A 16,578-nucleotide genomic window follows, 5' to 3' on the forward strand; every position below is an offset into this window, starting at 1 on the left:
CTCTAATCAGAAATATAACAAGGTAAATGTCCGTAGCACATAACCAAATAATCCAACATGAAAAATCCATTCTAATTACTTAAGCATTTAATAATGATTGTTTAAACAACTTTAAAAAGGCACCTAAAACACATAAGCAACCACAGTCATAAACATGACTAACCACTGCTACAGGAACCTAGTCTAGTGTAGCATGGTAATAGTACATAGTGCAATCTCCGCACACATCTCAGCATAATCATGAAACAACCTCATGATACCACATCAATCTTGGTAACCATTGGCACAAACCTTAGTGAACCAAAAATTAGCATAATCTCATAGATTAGTCAAAAGCGTAATCAAAGCAACTGATATAGAAACATAAATCCAAACACCTTGATGGTGTAGACCACTCAGGGTCACAATCATGATCCCATCACAAAAAAAGATCAGCAAGGTTGCATCCATAAGGATGACTCACAGAAGTCAAATGGAAGAGGCACTACATCATCCCCCCCAAAGACTAGGCTTACTCCTAGAAGCCTGCAATCCAAGAATAGAAACCAAAACACAAAAGAACCAAAATCCAAAGCAAGCAATAGGAATGACTCAAGAAACTCTCCACAAGTCAAACCAAATCACTCCCACATTCTCCAACCATCACATTAACCCCCAAATAGGTTAACCACAAGAGAATGGGTGTCACACAGACACAAGGTCCTCTAACAAGGAACCTTCTATGCGCTAGGAAAAACCCATCTAGCCATAAAGCCAACAATACAAGGTAAGGAAAAAGCCACTCTACCTTGTCAATAGGTGCCCAACAAAACATGCACCTAGCAAGTGACCACATAACCAGGTCAAAACACTAAGCAATTCTAACAAAAGTTGGAATCATGGGGAATAACCATCCCAAAATTCCCAAGAATACTATCATGTCATACATGATCATTCTAGAATCCACATAAACTCACCCTTAGGACAAAGCAGATGACAGTTTACCAACAAAATTACACACTCCAAAAGACTACTCACCACCAAGTATAGGAGCGCAATGCCTCTCCAAGGTACGAAAGCTCAACTATCACTAGAAACTAGGGTAACACAACCCAACTAGACAAGATATCACCTTCTCACAAGGTTCAAAGACTTTTGTCAGCAGACACAATCATGTAATGTCTGAATACCAACTCATAGGATGGTAACATGTCTCCAAAAATACCATGTCCCTCTAGGACCATGCTAGGAAAACTACATCCAATCTACCACTAAACTCAATCTCTAGCCTCAAGTCAATGGTTAAAGAGAAAACTTGATTGAGACAATCCACATGAAGATATAAGCTTAGGGAGAAGGATACTATAGAGTATAGGATTGAGGGAGTCACTCTCAACCTCTACACAAAATTAGTCCAAGATGCATTAAGGAACCTCACAATTCCACCAACCATCAACATACTCATCTGAAAACACTAACTGAGCTAGTGGCATAACCATGCTAGCCTACTCTCACAAGAGAGAAAAGGATACAAAGTTGCACCCAAGACAATGTCCAAAAAGGAGAATCTAGACTCATCAAAGAACTGAGTCACTTCCAAATGACAAGGCAACATCTTCCCCAAAAAAGGAACACTCACAAACCACACTACACCTCAAAAGGGTGGGTCAGTGCAATAGGAAACACAAAAACCCAAGCACAAACCCCAACAAGTTCCTAGTAGATTATGAAGACAAGATAACTCTTTCATTATGAATAACATGAAGAGTTAAACTTCTCCAATGGCCATAAATATGATATTTCATGATTGAATTGGCCTCTACTGGAAAAGGTACTCTAAACATCAATCAAAAACTCCTGAAGCCATAGCTTTCATGTCTAGACTCGGATTGAATACATTTGAAAAGCGTCAAAAAGATATCAACAAGGACTATAACATGAAGAAGCTAAGAGAGACCTAAGACCTATGATCTGAGATGCCACTCAAGAAAAAAAACCACAAAGGCAAAAACAATAGTCTTGGCCACCAAGACAAGCGACGAACAAAACGTCCAAATCCAAACAAGATCACACATGCCCAAACAACATAAGACATGAAATGAAAGGTAGTTCACACATTGAAACCATCATCGCTTATCTCCCATAATTTCATTAATTAAACATAATATAAGCACTAATGAATAATGAAACTGAAATATTTTCAAGCAAGGGCGCAAGAGTCACCATAATACAAGTACATACCTTTCAAGAAATAACATTAAGTTTAATCACCATTTAAACCATTTAATTACTTTAACTTTACATTTACTACACGCACACTAGCATGTTCTCTATGATATTATCCCTTGTACGTACTACCAAAGGTTCGAGATGAACATGATAGAGTCACAACACACAACTGGGCATTAGTTAAAACACATTGACTTTGTTTGACATCGCTTTCTCTCTCATCCTGATGATGGATCATGTAGTGTGATTCGAAACATTGATGGTAAAAGTCACCACACACTCTAATCTAGAAACTGATTTACAAAACATTCAAAATAGTCATCATGAACCAAAATAAAAAGCCCAAATGGGGGAATTGTCAATTCCAATAGTAAATAACAAAAAGGAGCTCATTTCAACAATAATCCAAGTGTGACAACTGCCACAAAGAGAGTGATAGATAAAATTGGATGAATATTCCAAGAGAGGAAAATACAAAAAGTCAATGCTAGCCCAACAACACGAGGAAAGTACCTCCAGCCAAATAAAATAAGGCATCAAACAAATCACATTATAGGTGATGACTGAGTATAGTCACACAAGAGAGATAAATCACCACACAATGCTAAGGAATACATCATCCTAGCATTGTTAGAGAACACACTCACACACATCAAGAAATATCCCATTAGTAATCTCATGCATATGCAGACAACAATAATTTCCATGCAATGCAACATTTAGATATCCATCAAATTAATACAATTTTACATAAGCTTAAGAAGAAATCATATTGGGGACTTAAGTCATTAACCCAAGGATATAATGTAAACCTATTTCTTTGCAATGATTCACCATAACACTTATTTTCAATGAAAAGAACTATTTCATCATTATAAAAACAAAATAAAGAATCATAATAAGATTCCTATATTACTTACAATAAGGAGAAAATAGGGAAACAATGCACCTAACTCCATAAGGAAAAATGAGAAGAGGCACACAAGGCCAACACATGGACACCAATCAATGGTTTCATCCAAAAAGGGTCACACAAGAAACCAACCAAACAAGGCACATCAAGTCCACTTACCAAACTAGGAAGACTCACTTCCTTCTCCACATACTGCTCTAGTCACATCTACTGGACAAACAAATCCATCCCAAGTAGATACTGAAGCAACAAAGATCACGATCTCTTCTCCAAGACACTCAAACTCAACTAATGCAGCAACAACAACCACATGGGCAATATAAACACAGATATCCCAATGTTTGAACATCAACTTTGATACCAAATGTAATACCCTGCCCGGAGATCCTTGGAAACAAGGATGAAATACAAGCCAGATTTTTTTTTACAAATATGAATGCACATGACAACATCATACAGGGGTCACAAAGATTGCAATGGAAGACTTCACCACAATCTCGACAACCAATAGATCTTCTAATGCCACTACCAAACTAACACACGCGAACAAAAGCTAACAACCACCACAAACAAGATGAGGGTTCAAGAAATGACCACTCATCAACAAAACACCAAGTTAGAGTAAAATGAAAAATCCTAAAATTTGGCTAAGTCTGAAATCCTAAAGCCCTAAAAATTGGCTAAGTCTGGATTTTTGAAGCCCTGAAATTTCCTAGAATCCATAACTTGTCTCCGAGAGGTCTGAAACCTATCTCAAAAGATTCGCCGCATATATTAGAATATATATTAAGTATAAGGAATTAAATATACATCAACTGATATATTTTAAACCCCTAGGAAATTAGTTTTCAATAAGGAAGGTGTAAAAACTAAGAGGGTGTCCAAAACTAACTTTCGAACTTTCATCTGACAAGCCTAGATAGCCCCTGTTTCTCGCACTAGAAAGTACACTAGTCTCAAGTTTCGCACGAGATCTTGCATTGCTACATGCAAGAAAGCACACAGCTTCACACAAGGACTTTCAAGCATCACGTGAGGGCTTTCATTCTTGTGTGAGGAATTACATTCTTGCATGAGGAAATACATTCTTGCATGAGGAACTACCTTTCCATGTGAGAAAACAAATTAGCATGACAACAAAAAGCAAACAAAAAGATTAAAAACAAGAAAACCTCCACACCGGGGAGTACCGAATCCATGTAAATTGAAGAATGAACACTTGAGTGCATCAATAGCAAGGAAAGAGGAACATCTATCCATCTAAACATAGTAGTAATGAACATACTGAATGCAACATCGCAATGTATTGAAATAACATCACAAAAAAAAACAACCAACTAAATATGCGATTCCTCCCAACCATCAATATCATCATAAGACCATCATGGATCCTAGTCATCCCCCTTGCATAGCATCCCAGCCACCAACCAAATCATTGGTACTATCATAATAGGGATGTCACTACTACAATATGCAACAATATAAGCATAAGGAAATCTAATATGCTATTAGTAAAGCATAAGATAATCCTACAGTAGATAACATCACCTATCACATGCTAAACAACAATAAGCAATAGATATGCTAATACAACAATTCACAACATCAAATCATATGCTAAACATCATAATAAGGGAATGTGTAGAATAAAATAACATCATCTAAACATGATATACAGGCATCCCAATGAAAGCGTAAATCACAAGAAAGCATACTCCAGAACCTGAAGTACCAAGTCAAAAAAACTAGCAATGGTCACACTAGGACAAAAGATCATCTTTGTACACCGATCCCTAGTAGTGGTGAAGGTAGCTATGCCTCCCAACCACATGGTACCCATAGGTCCACACTCATCGTGCTAATGGAGATAAAGATCCAACCACAAAACACACAAAACAACATCCATGGCTAACACTCACGCCAGACAGTATGATGGCTGCAACCAAGAACCTAAGACAATGCAAGGAGTACAGGTCCTAGTCAAACACTCAATAGGCTACTAAGTACAGACTGACATCATGGAGAGTTGCTTGGCATCCAAAATCCCAAGCTAGTATAGGAAGCTACTCTTCTCAACAAAAGGCGCACAACCTAAGGCAGCAACTTTTCACAATGGAAGGTGCATAACCCAGACATTTTATTATCTTGTATTTATTACCACCCAATGTTTTAATTTAATTATCACTTATATAAAACTTCCTCTACCAAATGGGGAATAGTCACTAGGTTGCAGGATAGAAGCCCCTCGATATGCTACCCTATCCTACCCATGGTCATCCTACAACAAGTGCCCGTGGGCATGCATACTCCAATCCCAACCCCAATGATCATAACTTCTGGAAGTACCATGGAAGAATAGGCCTCACAAGTCACCTAAAAAATGTACACACATGTACTCATATGTGGCACACCACCATCATGAAGATCATAACACAAGGATAGGATGAGAACACAATGCAAAGAAAACACCCAACTGAAAGCAACATAGGAAGGATAGATTCTACATGAATCTCAAAGCCAATAAAATCATACATAATGAAATCACTCAGCTGGCCTCAATCTAAGAGTATGGATTCTACATGAATCCCAATGATTTAACAAGACCAAAAGTCATGAACTCACTCCACCAGCCTCAATCTAAGAGTATGGATTCTACACGAATCTTAATGTTCATGAAACAAAAGCAAAGGTATAAAAGAAATAATGACAATAGTTACAAAATCACTCAACCGAATACAATGTCAAGAGTACGAATGCAACATGCATCCCAATGCAACATAAAAGTGCAAAAGTGGTCTGACTGATATCCAAATGGATCATCCATGTCCACAACCCACATTGTGCCAAGAAAATAGGGTGACAGACAAAACTAGGTAAAAACCCAAAAAATTGGAAAACTTCAAAATTAAAACCCATTCGACCTTTGGGTGCAAAAACCCCCAAAAATCCAAAAATAAATGGAATCAGACACCATATGGAAAAATGGTCAACATAACAGTGCAAAATCCCAAACCCTCATCCCAAAAAATAGGGAAATGTTCATACCTACCCAACCGGGTAGAACTAACATACAAAAATAGAGGGGAACACTAGTTCTCAACCTCCAAACAAATAGCTACCAAAAACATAAGTAGAAACAAAGCAGAAACAATAAAACAAGAAAGCCCTACCTCACAGCCAAAAGGGCAAAATGGGAATCTGAACCATAAAATAAATATCTCGCAAAAGTAGCTGAAAATTGCGACAATCCAAGGTTTCCCCAAGCTAGATCCAATGAGCCCAACATCATGACGATCCCATGCCTATAGCTCCCACAAAGAACAAAACAATAAATCATCATGAAGAGAATTTTGGGTTTTACTCTCCAACTTTCTAATTCAAAAGTGAGAAGTCCGGAATTAAATTCCTTTTTGGATACTTATTCACTTTTTGGGTGAATAATCGATTAGAGAAAATAACAAGCCAACTTAGTTAAACCTCGAATCGACTCAAACGAAAATAGGCTATTCCTATAAATAGGAATTCATCTATGGAAAAGCTACCAAAAATAAAATAAAATAATTAAAAAGTCCAAAAACCCAAAAACACAAAAATCTCCTTAACAACTTTCGCGACAATGTGATACTCTAAATGCACAGACATGCTCACTGGTCTAATCACATAATGCAAATGATTTTGGATTTAATAATCACCAAAATGTTTAATTTAAGAATTTAATAAAGGATATGTCGACCATATAAGAATGACATTGGTAAAATATGAATGGCTGAATCACTAACTCCATGTGCCATTGCCAGGGATATAAATCCTGCACACTAAACAACACGATTAAGTGCAATTGCATATAATAATATAGTTGAAGCAATAAATTCATTAAATCACCTAATTTAACCATTTATTTAATTATATTAAAATAACCTATTTACATCACTCACATTCGCATAAAGCATAACAATGCAGGAATGAAGTAAATAACCATAGCATTAAATCCATCACCTAACATAATTAGAGGTATGTCCAAATACTAGATAACCAGATATCATCATAAAACACATTGTCATCTAAAAATGACATCATCATGCAATATGATTAATTGAACAGTATATTAGTCTAATGTCTATGATACTAAAATCAAAGTATAACATCTAACCCTCAAGTCCTCTCAAATATAAAGCATCAAATGAGTAACAATTGTCTCTCTAATCAGAAATATAACAAGGTAAATGTTCGTAGCACACAATCAAATAATCCAACATGAACAATACATTCTAATTACTTAAGCATTTAATAATGATTGTTTAAACAACATTAAAAAGGCACCTAAAACACATAAGCAACCACAATCATAAACATGACTAACCACTGCTACATGAACCTAGTCCAGTGTAGCATTGCAATAGTACACAGTGCAATCTCCACACACATCTTAGGGTAATCACGAAACAACCTCATGATACCACATTGATCTTGGTAACCACTAGCACAAAGCTCAGCGAACCAAAAATCATCATAATCTCATAGATCATTCAAAAGCATAATCAAAGCAATTGATACAAAAACATAAATCCAAACACCTCGATGGTGTAGACCACTCAAGGTCACAATCATGATCCCATCACAAAAAAAGATCAGCAAGGTTGCATCCATAAGGATGACTCATAGAAGTCAAATTGGAGAGGCACTACATTTCATGAATAAAAAATGAGCATAAGATATTGGTAAGTAAACAATGTATTGTAAATTTTAAGATTAGACACTCTTTTGATGAAGTTTTGTGTGATATTAGTTCTATGGATTGTTGTCATATCTTGTTGGGTAGACCATAGAAATATGATAGATATGTTATACATGATGGAAGATTGAACCAATATACTCTTTGGGTGAATGGAAATAAGCAAATATTGCTACCTCTGATTAAAAGTCTAGATGAGGTTAACTGTACTACTATGAGAATTTGCATGGTTAATGGAAAGAAATTTGAGAAAGAAATTAAGAAGGATCAAATAATTTTTTCTATAATCCATAAGAGACTAAGTTGTGCTAGTAATAGCTAAGTATCAGAAAATCATGCTAACCAAGTGCTAGTCAAAAATGACCAAGTGATAGTAGAAACTGATAGTATTGATTAAATGCTAGTAGAAATTATAGAAATGTTGAATGAGTATATAGATATTGTTGTAGAGGATATACTTGATGGTTTACCTCCAATGAGAAGTATAAGTCATTTATGGATCTGATTCGTGGAGTTAGTTTTCCAAAAAAAGCATCATATAGATTGACACCTACTGAGAATGAAGAACTTAACAAACAAGTGCATGAGTTGTTGGAGAAAGGTTTGATTAGAGAAATTTTGAGTCTCTATGCTATACCTATCATCTTAGAACATAAGAAAAATGGAGAATGGAGAATGTTTATTGATTCTAGAGCTATTAAAAAAATCACAAATAAATATAGGTTTCCTATGCCAAGGATGGATGATGTTATGGATTATTTGAGTGGAGAAAAGTATTTTTCCAAGATTGATTTGAAAAGTCACTATCATTAGATCAAAATTAGAGAAAGTGATGAATGAAAGACTTCTTTTAAGAAAAAGGATGGTTTGTATGAATGGTTCGTAATCCCTTTTGGTTTGACTAATGCACCTAGTCTTTTTTTGAGGTTGATGAATGAAGTTCTAAAGAGATTCTTGGGTAAGTTTGTGATTGTTTATTTGGATGATATTTGTATATTTATTAAGACAAAAGAAGAATGTCTTGAGCATTTTATACAAGTATTACAAAGATTGAAAGAGGAGAAGTTGATGGTTAATCTGAAGAAATGTTGTTTTATACAAGAGGAGATTATGTATTTGAGATTTTTTTTTTTAGTTAATGGTTTGAAGATGGACCCTAAGAAGGTTAAAGCAATTTTGGAGTGGCTTGCACCTAAGAATGGGTAAGGTAAGATCATTTAATGGTTTGGCTAGTTTTTATAGGAAGTTTATAAGGAATTTTAGTTCAATTTGGAATGCCATGACTGAGAAAATGAGAGGAGATAAAAAAAAAATTCAACTAGACACATGGAGCTAATAATAGTTTTGAGACTTTGAAACAAAAGGTTGCTGAGTTATCTATATTGGCTTTTCCCAACTTCAATAAGGTGTTTCAAATTGAATGTGATGCAAATAGTAGTGCAATAGGAGTTGTATTGAGTCAAGGTAAACTTGCTGCTTTCTTTAGTGAGAATTTGAATTATAGTAAAATGAAATAATTATGTGTATGATTAATAATTTTATGCTATTGTTGGAAAATTAATGAAATAGAGATATTATTTGATTCCTAAGGATTTTTTTTTTGTATACTGATCATAAAGCTTTATAATACTTGAGAAGTCAACATAAGTCAAATTAAAGACATATAAAGTGGGTTGAGTATTTGTGGAGTTTTACATTTTTTATTAAGCATAAAAGTGGAGTCAATAACAGAGTTGTTGATGTATTGAATAGAATATATTATTTTCTTACTGAGATGAAGGTTGACATTTTTTATTTTGATGAGATGAAAGAGTTATATGATATTTATCTTGATTTTTTTGAGATGTGTAGTCCCAGAGCACCTAGGGTAACATAAAGTCCTAAAATAAAATTTTGGTTTGTAGATGATCTAATTAAAATTTGAGGTAATAAATACTAACTATAAATTCTCAAGGTGAGTTTATCTAGATTGAATAGTTAGGATTTTTAATGTGAGTCCAATCTTGTCAATTAGGTCCTGATAGGCAAGATTGCTCAAAAGTTGCTATATGTGAAAAAATATGATAAAGTTCTTCAAGAAGAGGCACATGGTGTATTATAGGGGTCCTTAGGAGTATGAAATTCATTTTAGGTGGTTTGGGAATAGACTTGGCAAGTTTGGAAGTCTAACAAGAAAATTGCAAAAGTTGTCAAAACGTTGCTTAGCAACATTTTGTGTAGTTTTGGGAAAAGAGAACCACTTGGGTAGTTATGGTTCAAAAAGAAGGCTAGAATGGTGAATTAAGTCTATTTAAACCTTTTTTCAACTCATTTTCAAGGGTTGGATAGTTGGATGTATGAACAACACCTATAAGAGGGCAATTTTATGAACTGGAATGTGGTATTTGAGGATTGAGGAGAAGAATTGGATTGAAAAATTGACTATTTTTTATGGAATAGATTATTTTAGTCATGCTTTGGATCTGTGCATATTTATTTTGGTTTCAAGATCTCATCTTTTAGGGTTTAGAAAATTCTTTAGTTTTAGCATTCTTGTTGTCCAGTTTTGTATTGCCATCATGAAAATGGCTATGGCTTGAGTGTCCTTGGTCAAAAAACCATGGCTCTTGGAGACCAAGAAATATACTTTTTATATAGTGTAAATAATGTTTTTAGATTTTTCCAAAGGCCAATAGCTATTTTTACAAAAAATCCCTAGGAAAGAAAGCAAGCTTGGCAAGATACAAAGAAATGCTTGTACTGGAGTTTTGTGGTGAAAAAAAGATTGGCATGAGTCAATATTGAATTGGAAATGAAGGAGTAGTGCATCAAGGGATCACATCTCAAAGGAGGAGGTTGGAGATGGAGTTTGATGCCTATAGTGAAGAAAACACTTACTACCTTTGAAACCCTTAAAAGAGGGTTTTTTGAAGGTGTATTTTACAATCAACCGAGGAGCCCAAGACCTAAAAAGTCTTCAAGAAAAAAAAATTCTTGAACACACCAAGGGGCCTTGTTAAGTTGTTTTATGATTTATTTTACATTCCTTATTTCTAGGAGGGCTAATAGGGACTCGTAGGGTTACAAGGGCTAGCTAGGCAATTTGAGAAAATATGAATTGGAAACTTGAAAGAATGATGCAAAATGGTAAGGAATGGGTCAAGAACCTTAGTAAGAGGATTTAACCTTGATTTTGGGCCACTTGGTGCACATACTAAGGTTTTGGCATTTTAGGTCAAAGAATTCATTTTTAGTGAATTGGAGGTATAGTATTGAAACTTGAATTATTGGGAGAGTTTCTTGGATAGAGGGGATTGGAGAGGGATCCTCTAGATTAGGGGTAGGATAAGTAACCCTAAGTAGGCTAGGATTATCTTGGGAGGAGCAAGAATTCTCTTAGTTGAAGGAGCTCCCCATCAAATTGGTGTCAGTCCCATAAGATTAAGGCTTGTGGTGGTATATTATATTCCACTAAGTCAAGTGGGTCTACAAAGATGGTTACCGATGCAGAGTTGGCAAAGGAGGTGGATGAAAAGAAGAAGCTCATAGAAGATAAAACTAGGGTCCTTGATGAGGCCATAAAGGAGATGAAAGATAAGATAAAAGAGATGGAAGATGTAACCCAAGCTAAGGAAAATGAAGACTTTGAAAAGGGTAAAGAGAAGGTGAGTTTAGAGGATGAAATACCTAAAGTAGATCCTCCACTTGGTGATAAAGAACCATTCCTCAAAGCCCTCAAGGAATTTGGAGGAAAGAGAGTACAAAATTTTTCCCTATTCCATGGTAAGATGTATGTAGAGGTGGTACTAGAATGGCTTCAGAGCATTAAGAACTACTTCAAATGTGAAGGGAAAATAGAGGCCCAAAAGGTGAAATTTGCAGAATCTAGATTGAATGGTCAAGTTTTGACATGGTGGAAGTTTGCACAAGAGGAAAGAGAGAGTGAATGGAAGACACCTATAGCTAATTGGAAAGTTTTAGTGGAAAGGATAAAAGAAGCCTATCTACCAAAAGACTATGAGATTTAGATTCATAAGGAGGGTAGAATCTCAAGTAGAAGTATCTTGATATGGCTACCTATACTGAGGAGTTTTAGTAATTGGCCTTAAGATCAAGGGTACAAGAAGAAGATGGAATCAAGGTGGCTAGATAACTAAATAAAGTTAAATGTTCTATCCAAGATGAGTTGAGATTGTTGAGATTTTTTAGTCTCACGAATTTATAAAGTTATCTTCAAATCGCTAGAAAGGTGGAAGATAAACTAAGGAAGAAAGGGGACTCAAGTTCTAGGAATAGGGATAGAGATAAAGACTTTAAAGGTGGCTCAAGAGAAAGTTCTAGTGGTAGGAATAGTGAGCAGAGAGGTTATGGGGATTTTAAGTGGGATGAGCAAGCTAGTGAGCCTAGTTAGAGGGGAGGCCCTAGTAGAGGCATAGGATCCAACAAGGGTAGTAGAAGTAGATATGGAAATAGTAGTAGAGGCTGACATTTTAGTAACATGAAGTGTTATAACTGTAATAAGCTGGGACACCCTACTTACATATGTCCATAGAAGGCATCATCATCCTATGGGGAAGAAAATCACATACATCCATGAAAAATATAATTAGAAGGGAGGAGAAGTGGACCTTGATGTGGTGAAGGGGGAGAACCTCATGTTGAGGAGAGTATTGGTTAATGAGCCAGTCAAAGATGAGCCTAAATAGAGAAAAGAATTATTTAGGATAACATGAAAAATATTTGGCAAGGTATGTAAAGTGATTATAGACTCAAGGTCTATTGATAATGTCTTGTCAAATGATGTCATACAAAAGCTTGGTTTGACCAAGATTCCACATGTATGTCCTTATAGAGTGTCTTAGTTAAATAAAGGGAAAAATATCATAGTAAATGAACAAGTGTGGGTATATATTACCATTGGTAGGTATCAACACAAGATTTTATGTGATGTGGTTCCCATGTATGCTTTTCACGTATTGTTGGAAAGACCTTTGTAGTATGACAGGGAAGTAGTGCACCATAGGAAGGAAAACAAACATTCCTTCAAGAAGGATGGAGTGTCTTATAGGATTGAATCTACAGTGAAAGAAGATAAGGTGAAAGGATGACTGCTAAAGCATTTCTCATGAGTGGGAAAGAGTTCCTCAAGGACTTGAAGGAGGGTGAAGGAGTAGGATATGCCATAATATAAAATCGAAGTGGAGAAGTCATTTTCATCAACACTTATACTTGTAGAAGTACAAGAGTTATTGGATTAATTAAGATATAATTTTTGATGTAGCACTACCAACATTACCTCCTAAGAGAGCCATAAGTGATCAAATTGACTTTATACCAAGAGCATCACTGCCAAACAAACCTATATACAAGATGACTCTAAAGAAGAACAAGGAGATTGCAAAGAAAGTTCAAGAGCTTCTTGATGAGGGGACTGATTAGGAAGAACATTAGTCCATGTGCCATACTAGTTTTCCTAGCACCAAAAAAGGGAGGTAAGTGGAGAATGTGTATTGATTGTAGAGAAATTAATAGAATCATAATTAGGTATATATTTCCTATTCCTAGGATAGAGGATTTAATGGGTTGTCTAGGTGGGGCTAGGTATTTTTCCAAAATTGATCTCAAGAGTGGTGATTATCAGATTAGGATGAAGGAGGGGGATGAATGGAATTTTTCATTTAAGACTATTGAGGCCCTTTATGAGTGATTGGTAATACCATTTGGCCTTACTAATGTACTAAGTACCTTCATAAGAGTCATGAATGAGGTCTTGAAAGACTACATTGGGGTATTTATTGTTGTATACATAGATGACATCCTCATCTTCAGCAATACAAAGGAGGAACACATGAGATACCTAGAATTAGTGTTGAGGAAGCTCCAAGAGGAAAAGATGACAAAAAACCTAGAGAAAAGTGAGTTCATGAAGGAGGAACTAGTGTATTTGGGGTTTGTAGTATCCCAAGGGAATTTTTAGATTGGAAAGGACAAGGTGGAGGCAATATTGAGTTATCCTACCTTTATATTTGATACTAAGATTAGGAGTTTTCATGGATTGGTACAATTATATAGGATTTTTTTCAAGAAATTTAGTGAAATTTGTGCTCCCATGAATGACACCATCAAAGTAGGCATGAAAACCAAGTTACCTACAATAGCAGATGCAAGTTTTCAAAGATTGAAGAAAGAGGTGGAAACACAACCAATTTTTTTTTTCCTACCTTTGATAAACCATTTTTGGTGGAGTGTGATGCTAGTAACATAATAGTTGGGGTAGTTTTGAGCTAAGAGGGTAGACTAGTACCATTTTTTAGTGAGATTCTTAATGAAGACAAGACAAGCTACTCATCATATGACCTTGAACTCTATGCACTTGTCCAAGCCCTCAAGAAGTGAAGGAATTACTTGTTACCCAAGGAGTTTGTGGTCTTCACAAATAACCAAGATCTAAGCTTTATCAATTCAAAAGAGAAGTTATGTCTGAGGCACATCAAATGGATGGAATTCTTGTAATCCTACACTTTCACTATCAAACAAAAGAAGGGGACAAAAAATAAGGTGGAAGATGCTTTGAGCAGGAAGTTTTTGATAGTGCAAGAAGTCAAGTTGTAGAGCATTGGCTTGGATGGATTCAAAGATCTATATGATGACACTAATTTCTTAGAGGCTTACAAGGTATGTACTAAGTTTTCTATCATTTCCATAGTGATTTTGCTAAATACACCTTATAGAATGGATTACTATTCAAAGGTCAATAGTTGTGCATTCCAAGAGGATCCATAAGGAAAAATATTATATCAGAGAAGAAAAATGGGAGCATGAGTGGGCACTTTGGTTTTAACAAGACTTTAGACATTGTGGATAGATTCTATTATTGGCCCAAAATGCTAAGAGATGTCAGGAGGTATGTGGAGTAGTGCAACATATGTCAAAAGCCAAAGTGAACTTGATCAAATGTAGGGCTTTACCAACCTTTCCCCATTCCTAATAGGCCTTGGAAATGCATCAACATGGCCTTCATAGTGGGTTTATCAAGAACTAGGATAGGGATGGATAGTGTATTTGTGGTAGTAGATGTAGAAACCAAAAAACCTTTAGAAAATAAAGTATTTTTATTTTTTGAAAAATTTCTGATGACATCATCATTAATTAATTAATTTATTTATTTATTTATTAATTTATTTTTATGCCATTAAATCCCTTTATCTTAATTAAAAATATTTAATTAAGGAATCCCTCCCAAAAATGTTTAAATCTTATTTAAACATTATTTCCTTATTTATTAATTATTTAATTAATAAATTGACCAAAAAACCCAAAATAAATAAAAAATTTATTTTTTGCCCAAAACTTGGCCAATTTCCTTAAGACCACTAACCTCTTCCAAAATCTTCTAATCCTTCTTTAATTTTGATTAAAGGCTAATCCCATCATTTCCTACCCCTAATCCCAACTCAAATTATTTAATTAAGATTAAATATTAATCCTCATGTTTATTAAAAAAGTTTTAATAAATATCTCCTCAACCCAAACCCTTTAAATAAATAAAACTTTATTTATTTCCTAAAAATCTAATTTATCCTCATCCTAAGAAGTTCTAGACTCTTCTAGAAAGTCTTCATCCTCATCCTAGGAAATTCTAGACTATTCTAGAAAGTCTTTATCCTCATCCAAAGTCTAGACTCTTCTAGAAGATGTCTTTAAAGCTAATCCTAAACCATCCTAATCCATCCTCTAATAATTTGCACAATCCTATGCAAGCTTAAAACCTCCTAATCAAGCCCAAGTCGAAATTTCTCTCATCTCCCTCAAAATATCTCAACCATAAAACTTTATGAAGCCCACTAGGCCATAAATGACTCTTTCAAGCCCTTTTATTGCTCTTACAAGTCATTATGAGGGTCTTTATGAAGATTTTATCCCTTGAGCCTCCTTTGTTAACTCATCCTTCTCCTTTCATCCATCCTCTCACCCTGTGACATGTGTCACTCCCTAATTGGCTGTAAGAAAGCACTATCCATGTGCTCTCCTCTCATAGAATCTGAGCCCTCCATGAGCTTTTTCCCATCCTTGCATCTTAGCCCTCAATCCCTCAAGCCTTTTGCCTATAAATTGGATCCTTCCCCTTTGCAAAATAACACAATCCATGAAGTAAAGTCATAATGCCATTTTATGAAGCCATTTTACATCAAAACCATACACTCACACCCAAATTCCAACTCCATTTGAAGCCATTTTTGAAGCATAATCTTGAGCATACATCCTATCTATTTAGACAAAGCCACTCAACAAGAGAGCTTCTTATTGAGAGAGTCCATTAATGGCTCATATTCTCAATTGAGAGCTCATCTTAGTCTATCTTGAAGTTTATGAAATTTTTTTAGTTTGTAGAAGTTTTATTTAAATTTGGTTTCTATTAGCATACTAACATTGCTCATATACATTTTGGCATGCCCGGTGGGACCCCACATGGGTCATCTTCATTAGCTTTTTTAGTCAAGGTTTGTATGTCATTTGCTAATTTTGGCTAATTTTTCTTGTTTTTGTCATTGGTAGGATTGTATAAATTGGTTTTGTAGGTTCACATGAGCATGAAAAAGACAAAGGAACTCATAGTCTATCTCATAGTATTTGAAGATTTTTCAAGCTTATAGGTGGACAAAGCACTTGGAATTCTTCTTCCTCTTCTTGTCTATATTTTTCTTATTCCATCTACTTCTTCTTCTTCTTCTTGTGGGAGATCTTG

This window comes from Cupressus sempervirens, chromosome 11, assembly GCF_028749045.1.
Source record: "Cupressus sempervirens isolate cs-2001-9-10 chromosome 11, ASM2874904v1, whole genome shotgun sequence".
NCBI classification, from domain to species: domain Eukaryota; kingdom Viridiplantae; phylum Streptophyta; class Pinopsida; order Cupressales; family Cupressaceae; genus Cupressus; species Cupressus sempervirens.